The 9,150-nt window shown below is 39.6% G+C and overlaps 1 long non-coding RNA gene across 3 annotated transcripts in view; it reads right to left on the minus strand.

Moving 5' to 3' along the window:
* LOC102221011 overlaps positions 1-7,945 on the minus strand; it is a 51,597-nt gene extending 43,652 nt beyond the window's left edge. For 2 of the 3 annotated variants that reach the window (XR_002753297.1, XR_312675.2), the window contains exon 1: positions 3,141-3,819. This is a non-coding gene — a long non-coding RNA (uncharacterized LOC102221011). Of the gene's footprint in view, positions 1-3,140; positions 3,820-7,860 lie in introns of those variants that run through there. The other variant, XR_002753296.1, reaches the window with a different exon arrangement.
* Positions 7,946-9,150: the final 1,205 nt, after the last annotated feature.

Genomic DNA, 9,150 nt, shown 5'->3' on the forward strand with positions numbered 1-9,150 from the left:
TATCTATCTATCTATCTATCTATCTATCTATCTATCTATCTATCTATCTATCTATTTCTCTCACATAATTCTGCTCCACCTCATCATGAGCTCCTTAAAAGTTCATTTAGTTGTAGCTCTGTATGTTATGAGTCTGCCTGATCCAATGAGAAACATCTGTAACATCTGGCCCCCAGCGGTGAGTTACAAATGCATAATAACCACATGGTCACTTTGTGAGAGCTCTATAAAGTGGCCATGTTTCGCCCTGCCTATGATTATGATTATGATTCTTTTTATGTGATTATAGATGTAAAAAAATAAAAAAAACTGCTGTTGACAAGTGGATGCTATGAGAAGGTGCTCAGGGCTAATATTTTATAAATAATAATAATAGTTTGGTCACAAATAATTTCATTTCTATACTGACAACCCATCTGAGCAATTTGAGTTATTGTTCTGAATAATATTTTCAAAGAGAACATCTGAAGGTGTATTTGAAGGCTTGCGGACAACAGCCTCAACAGAGCCACGATTTTTCTAACACTGTGATAGTAATAACAATAAAATTCAGGTAATTATAAGAGAATCTGAGCCCAAAATAAGCTTCGCCTTGCTTTCATCTCGATTTGTGTGGCTGGTAAAACCACCCAGTTGAAATTGAACCTGCCCTGCTGCTGTCGTTCTGTGTGTGGGTAGTTGTCCACATGAATCATTTAAAAATAAATAAATGAAATAGGTAAATTAAGGTGAATATCATTTTCATTCTTTAAAAGTGAAATGTCTCCCAAAGAGAAAAAAAAATAAAACACGGAAAAAAAAGACGACTCCCTTCCCACACACATTCATTTTTTTCATAGTCTTCCCTTTAAGACATTGAGGCTTACAGTAAATTGTCTTTTCTCGCACTTGAAATAACATTAAATGAATCATTTATTAATAATAATAATAATAATTATTATTATTCTTTTTCTTATTTTGCTACAATTTATCTAAGGCAAACATTTTAAAAACACGAGCTATGTATACATAGCCGGGGGCAAACATAATGTTGTAAACCTACTGTAAGATCTGTGTGTGTGTGTGTGTGTGTGTGTGTGTGGGTGGGTGTGTGTGAGGAAGAGAGAGGGAAAGGGAAAGAAAGAGAGAGGTAGAGCGATGTATTTTCTCTGCCCGCGGCGCAAAGTGAACGTACAGTACGTTAATGCAGATTGACTTTCAGTTCTTCCTCTCATCAGCTGAACACGCCCCCTGCGTGCGTCACGTCCTACCACATATAAATACCGCAAGCCATCCAACCGAGGTAAGCCTTTAAGCTTTATTCCAGCCTATTTATTTTATTTCTAGCGCGCTAACCTTTTTTCTTCATTGCTTTTTGGTATGCTTTCTGAATACATGTTTTACATAAAAAAAATACTCGCAGATTAGTTTTGTTTTTGCTCCGTGAATTGAATGCAGTTTCCTGGGGGGGATTTACAACAAATCCTACTGAAATCTAACGAAAAATGTAAATGTACCAAAAATGTTACGGAATGTAAAAAATATCATTATTTTAAGGATAATAAGACTGCATTTCGTCGACGTTATAGCGCTTGGACGGAGGAAAGCGGCATCTCTGTCCATGGTGCTGAAACGAACGAAATTATAATTGTTATTTGGATGATGGGAGACCAAAAATGTAAATAAAATAAAAAATGAAAAACGAGGGAACGTTTGAGTTTGTTCAAAAAGAGTTAACACAATTGAACTCTATTTAGATAATATGTAATTGCCTGTTTGGGCTTTTGGAAAAGGAAAAATACCATTCTTTGATATTGTTTTTGTTTTATGCGTCCTTGCTGTATTCAAATGAGGACCCAACCAAAACGCCTAAGGTGTCTATTTGTAACATGAAGACAATATTACTATTTCAATAAGTCTTAACTTTAGTATTCTTCTAGAGATACAATTGCTGCTCATTTTTAATCTGGAAAAAAGGTCTTATTTTTAAAATATAATTTTTTTTTTTTTTACCGTGCTATTTTTGCCACTTTTGGACTTTAACATTTTAAGCTGGTTGGACTGGTTGAATAAGGAAAGGAAAAGCAAAGTGCAGCTCTCAAGTTCCATAAAAACACATCTGAGCGTTTTTAATATAAAAAGTACTGAATTGTTTGTTTCGTGGGCAGCTGCATTCAATTTAAATTTATTGTACTGTAGCTAGCTACCCAGTAATACCAATGCAATTAAATCAAGCCTATACTTGTTGCATAGTGAAAGAAAGAAAGAAAGATATAAATGGCGATTTAAAATGTAACTTTTCAGTGTAACTTTCTTCAAACTGTGATTTATTTCTAAAATAATTTCCTTTTGTCTACCACCAAAAATATTTAAAAAGTAATAGACAAAGTAGTCACAAAACTTTAGTTTTTACTTAAAGTGTGTAAATATATACATTAATGGTAATTGTGTAGAAATAATTATTTAAATTCATATTGTTATTTAAACACATTTTAAATAGGGAACAAAATGACATAAAAACTATATTAGTACGTTTAAAAGTTAGTGGCTATGTATATACATTCAGCTTCAGTGGTCTTATCAATTAATTTCACGCGGTTCCTCCGGAGAACATTTTCCCACAAACAAGGTACTTACAAAAAAAAAAAGAAAAGAAAAAAAGAATGGAAAGAAAGAACAGGGGGATAAAAAAAAAGAAGAAAAGAAATCGTCCGATAATAGAAAGAAAAAAGTCAACATCAAGTTCAACAGCGTGCTGGTGCTCATTATCATTACAATGCTGTCTGGGAGCACACACAGGTCTTCTTAACAAGGGGCTCTGGCGTCAAGTCCCTCCACCTCCCAGCCGAGGGGACATTTTCCCAGGCTCTGCTAACAATCACACAACTGTTTGCTTTCTAAGCGCCGCGCAGCTCCGGGGCCACTCAGCTCAGCCCGCCTCAGCTGCGCTCAAGGTGGGACGGAACAGTCCGGGCTATCAGTCCGGGTCTCAGCACATCTAACATATCGTCCCCCTTTAAGAGGCACACTTTAACCCACAGGAAACTATTATTATTATTATTATTATTATTATTATTATTATTATTATTATTATTATTATTATTATTATTGTCGGACAAATTGAGTTCATCTTTAACAAGACTTTTGTGAGGAATACTTACAAGCCATAAAAAGCGAAAAAATCCCGCATCTCCGGTTGAAGTCCTTCCAGAATTTTAAGGCACGTTTCTACGGGTGGATCTCTCAGTCAGGAGTAAACCTTACATTACCAAAGACCCAAAAGTCCAGGGGGGGAAACCCCAGTGACACGCGTCTTCAAGGCGGTACAAGTGGATCCCATGCAGAAAAAAAAAAAAAAAGTTTAAAAACGAGAGAAAATAAACATGCAGCCACCACTTCACTGTCTCAGCATCTCCTCACTACCCTTGGATGACAGAATAGAGGAGGCTGCCGGGTCGCTGGTCCCCTCCTCTCTCTCTCTCTCTCTCTCTCTCTCGCTCTCTCTCTCTCTCTCTCTCTCGCTCTCGCTCTCGCTCTCGCTCTCTCTCTCTCTCTCCCAAACACGCACTCAAAGCGGCCGCAGTTGCACCATGTTCTTGCACGGCCCGTACAGCAGCGCAACAGCGGCACAGTATTCCCGGACCACCGTGAGTCCCCACGGTTGGAGTTGGATCTCCGTATCCTCGCGTGGTTTCCAGCATCTGACAGACGTGCTGCGCCACGTGCAGCCCTCTTTCTGCGTGGCAGTGACGGGACGCAGAGAGACGTGGAGGACAAAGCACCGGGACTCCTTTTTTTTTTTTTTCCAGGCAGACATACATGCCAACTCACGTCCGTAGTCCCCCCCCCCCCCCCCTTGTTTTATCCTACATGGTAGGGAGGAGGGAATCAAGAATCTCCACACTTCGATGAAGAGGCGCACTTTCGGGGTTTATGTGCTACAAAAACGAAGCCCTCACATCTTATCGTGTATCCTATTTCTTCATAGCAAAACATCCAAATGGCAACACACACAGACAAAAAAATAAAATAAAAAAAAAACACCACGCCACCTTGAATGAGTGGTCCCCCACTCCTGCATGCATGATGCATGCCTCTTCTCTGAGGCACCTGTGCCAGCGTCGTAAGAGAGAAAGGAGGAGAGAGCGAATGAGAATGCCTCCAGCAGCAGCAGCAGCAGAAGCAAAGCGGCTGCGCGTTTAAACGCCGTATAGTTCCCATAGTGTAGCTATGAGCGCGAACCGCAGGAAGAATGCGCTGTTATCGAGCAATCTGAAGTGGAGAGGGTTAAATGCGGAGCACGCACCAGCGGTGTGCGCGGGGCTGGTGTCGCAGCGGCAACCTCGGCAGCGGCCAGCAGATGCCGATGCCTCTACACTGAGCGCGAGTGGGTCACGCTGCTTTACGCGGTGCGACGTAACCAGCAGGACGCACAGCGGGCACTCGCGTCTAAATCTCGACTTTGGAGAGAGGTGTTAAAAATACACCAAATGAAACAATTATAGGCTATTCCAAAAACCGGCATTCAGGCAGTTGTCATATTTAGAAGAGGCAAAGGAAGCAGCGTGAATGGGTAGTAAAAAGAAGAGCGAGAGGGTGGGTTGGAGGAGGAGGGGGAGCAGGCGCGCCACTAAAAAATTGACGTGTTAAGCAGCGTGCTGACGTAAGGGATAGCGCGTGCGCCGGGATATGTTATTCCAAATGTGTTACCCAAAGCGTTAGCATGTGTGTGGGGGTATGCGTAACTGAGGGGCTGGCACATTAAATCTGTTCGCATTTTATAATGTCTTAATTTCTACAACACTATTTTAAAGAACAGATTCAATGTTGGGTTTCTCTCTCTCTTTCAAATTTGGAGGTTAAAATGCAGAATTTGCACAGGGACACTTCCAGAAAGTTACTCATTATAGTGTGCCATCACCAGAGCTTCAAGAGTGCTCTGCTTCCTCATCCGGGGTAAGGTGAGGGGGCTGGACCGGCAGTGATGGACGCATTTCCAAAACTGACATGTTACGAGAGAAAAATACATCAAAGAACTCGCTTGAAATCACAATAAATAATTGTCCCGTCACTCAGATTTTAAAAAAATGACATGGGTAAAGCTTGGGTATGCCCTGCAACCTCCCTCACTCTGCACGTCCTTGTGCCACTGAATTCAGGACAGTTTTCATCGTCTCTCTCCAATAGCCCAAATCATTCATGCTTTAGTAGTTCGCCTTTGAAAATTAGTCAATACACATTATAATTTTACAGGCAAAGTAGTCAAAGTACGTGTTGTTATTGTGGAATGCTTGCAACATATCACTTTTTAGGAAGTGGTTTGACACATGAATTAGGTCAACATTGAAACTTAAGGCTATTTAATTTATTTCAATATGCACAGACAAAACAACAAAGAGGATCTGAGATTGAAAAAGTTTTGCTTTAATAAAATAAATAAAAAAAAGAAATCCAATTTGAGATGTTTTTATTCTGTATCTCTGGTCGAAGTTTGTTAATTCACAGAGAAAAATAATAATTTTGAACTATTAATGTAAATATAGACCATGATGATGAATACTAATGTAAACATCAACGTATATTCTCTTAGCTACGGGCCTTTCGGAGGCCTTTTTGCCGAACACATTCTGGGAAGTAACGTCAATCTTTAGTGTAAAACTACGACACCTACTGGCAGAGGGCTGGTAGTGCGGAAAATCTCGGGCCTGCACAGATAAAATGCCCGGCCCGAAGCTACAGCACGTTAAAAAAAAAAAAAAATTACACTGAGCTCCAGAAAAGGTAATTAATTTGACGCAATGTAAATAAAGCATTCAAATGAAGGCTTTTAAATGTTTCAAAACAAGGCATTCCTGCAAGTAGAGGGACTGTGTGTGAACGGAAAACACGGCCTGACATGTTGCATGCATTAATGTTTGCAAACTGAAACGCGTTTTTTTCTACTCAGTTTTGTGAAAATTAATCTGATTTATCATCCCAAACTGGCCTGACTCCAAAGTCCTACAAGTTAAAATAAACTTGTACGAATTAGCGGGTGGTTTAATATTTATATATGTCTATAACAAATCCATAGCAGCCGGTTGGGTTCTATGAAATGAGTTTCGTTTGTTTTTGTTTCTGCGGTTTATTTAAAAATAATAATAACAATAATATTAATGCAATAAAATTGCATACATTTTTTCCCCATTATATTCATTACATTACTTCACACTTGTAACTTGTGTACAACTACTAACACGACAAAGAACTCGATTGAAATCTTAATGAAATTGTTATGAACATTTTATCGCGAGATTTGACCGTTGAACGTTTACACGTGTAGCTCGTTAAAGTCTGACATTTATTTATCTTTGTTTGAAATGTTATATTTGTGGAGAGCAAATCCAGCAACAACGTGCGCTTTGGGCTGACAGTTCACTCGAAGCATAAAAACGACAATTTTCTAGAAATATAATATTTATTTTGTTGAAATCGCGATCTTGAAGAAATACATTACAAAATGTAATGCTGTATTTTACATACATACATGTGTAAATATTAAAATGCCTTCTTATCTCTTATTTATTGCATAAAGATGATTTTGTAACAAATCAGCTTCAAAAGGAACGCTGTTCATCCTTTTAAATTAAATGTCAAGATTTCAGGATGAAAATGTTGCATTTTCATGTTTAATTAATTTGAATTAATTCAATTGATTTATAATATGCAGATTTTGCTGAAATTAATGTTACAATTAATTGCACTTTAATGAAATTGTACTTGAATAATAACAATAATAATAATGTTCAGCTATATGCACATTGTGAAATAAAATGTAAAAGTATGGCATTATTATTATTTTCTACATTTGGATGATAAATAAAACATGACATAGCAAACACTAATAGAAGATGCGGCCTAAATAAAATTCTTAAGATTCCAATCTTCCTCGTCAGAAAATGAATCCACTTTGCTTTCTGCAAGGATGCATTCTTGTTCCACTTAAATCACCACCATCATCTATGACCTAAGTGAGCCCTGTTGGCTTCGGTTGCCAATAACTGACCAATTCAAGTGGCCACTTTTGGGAATTGTAATGACAGAGCTTCAAAGAGGTCTGACCTGACACAGGAGCATGAAGATGTCAAAGGTCAGGCATGCGAAACCAACAGGGTGCCAATATTTGTCCCTCCCTCTGTTGTGCTCCCAAATCAGAACCCTACGCTGCAGTGCTGCAGCTCATTCAGTGTGTTGGAGACGACCACTCGTGTGCAATTACAAAAACTTTGAGATGGACTGAAATTAAATTGCATGAAGATGTATTATCTATCCATACTTAGTGCGGAAGAAATCCACCTATAAAACCAGCAACAACAAGTTTCTGCTATCTTTTAAACTGTGGCAATTTGCAAATAGTTTAATTCCCCAATCTTGTGGTACATCCGTAATTACATAATTATTGAAAGAGAGCAGTTAAACCAGAGGGGAAAAAGCTTGTAAATGGCATTTAAATAACCCGATGACTCAACTGTCTCCACAAGATGAGGCAGCATCAGTTTTCTCTGTTTTAGATCTTTAAGACCAAACAGTGCTGCCAGTCAAATCTCCCTCTGTTAGGTTTACCTGAACGCCCTGAAGGCATAGAAGACCAGCTCAATCCCCCAATCTCAAATGTTACAAGATTAGAGCATCTCTTCGGATCCACATAAAGTTGTTGTCAGTAAGAATCATTAAATACTCTAAAGCTGCAGGAACAAGTGTGTTAAAGCTTCAGTTGAGGTGGAAAGCATAATACAAACTATCACAATGTTTCACACCAGCCAGTATAGGGGTAAAAAAAAAAATGTAGCAATCCCAGTTTAATGTTGAAACCATTTAAAACAAAGCAACCCCAGAGCTTACCCACAGTTCAGCTGCAGCTCCTGGCTCTTTGTTGGTCTGTCTGCAGAGGAGATGCTGGCCCATTCCCGGCCATGTGAAAACAGATTGATGGCCTCCCCGCTCTCCTGGTTTAATTGGGAACAGGCTGAAATTTATGCTAATGCGATGACATCAGTCCCGCCAACCTCCTCTCTCCATAAAAGAGCGGAGCAGAGCAAAAAAAAAAAAAAAGGGGGGGGGGGACGGGGGGCCAAAGTCGCGCCTCTTTTCCCAGCCAGTTCCGTCGGTCGGTCAAGTTCAAGCGCGCCGCCGGTCGCGCTGCTTTTGTCATTTAAATGCGTGACCGCGCTTATCAAATTAACGCAAGGTGGAAGGGGAAGGTTGGGGGAGGGGGAGGGGGTGGTACGTAGGCACGTGAGTATATCCATGCATCTGGTTTGGTTATTTTATTGGTGAAACTTTTGTGTCACTAGTGTAACAAAACGGGGTTAGTTTCCACCGGCAGCAGAGAGGGATTGTGCACCCGTGTTTAGGTTTTGAATTGCAACCGGACCAGATTTGTTTTGCAACGGATCTAAAATAAAAAAAAATGTGACAGAGATGCAGCCTGCCAGCCAGTACACGCACGAGTGCGACTTTTTAAACATTTGTGAAAATAACATGAGTCATCCGCTGTCACACTGTCCACCTATGACAAAACAAGATCCCTGTAGCAGAATTACAGACAGAGGGTTCCTTGTTTTCTCCAAATGCACAAATTGTGTGAGGACATAAGCAACAACTTCAAGAACCACAGCGGAATCGAGCTGAGCCTTAGTGGATGTGAGGCCTCTACATGATGTGTCATGACGGGCCTCTAAAAAAAACAACAAAAAAAAAACGTGCAATCACTTCCGACTAGCATTAACATCCAAAACTCCCTCCCAAAAAAAAAAAAAAACCCAAAATAAAACTTTGTGTGAAGCACAACTGAAAGACATCTACCATCCTTCTTTCTTTATTTCTTTATTTCTTTCCTTTAGAGTCGTGGCTCTGTAACTAGACTCAAGTGATCAGAAGGTTGTAGGTTAAGGCACTTAACCCCAAGTTGTCCACCAATCTGTGTATAAATGTGTGTGCGTTTGTGAGTATAAATGGGTGAATGTGACTCTAATGTGAAACGCTTTGAGTGGTGAAAATGATTGGAAAAGTTCAGAACATTTTCTTTCTTTCTGTCTTTCTTTCTTTCTTTTTTTTCTTTCTTTCTGTCTAGTAAGTAAGGAACCCCCTGGGTCACGCTGCGCATGGTATAATCTACATCGAAACCAGCAC

This window comes from Xiphophorus maculatus, chromosome 9 (genome assembly GCF_002775205.1).
Source record: "Xiphophorus maculatus strain JP 163 A chromosome 9, X_maculatus-5.0-male, whole genome shotgun sequence".
Classification (NCBI taxonomy): domain Eukaryota; kingdom Metazoa; phylum Chordata; class Actinopteri; order Cyprinodontiformes; family Poeciliidae; genus Xiphophorus; species Xiphophorus maculatus.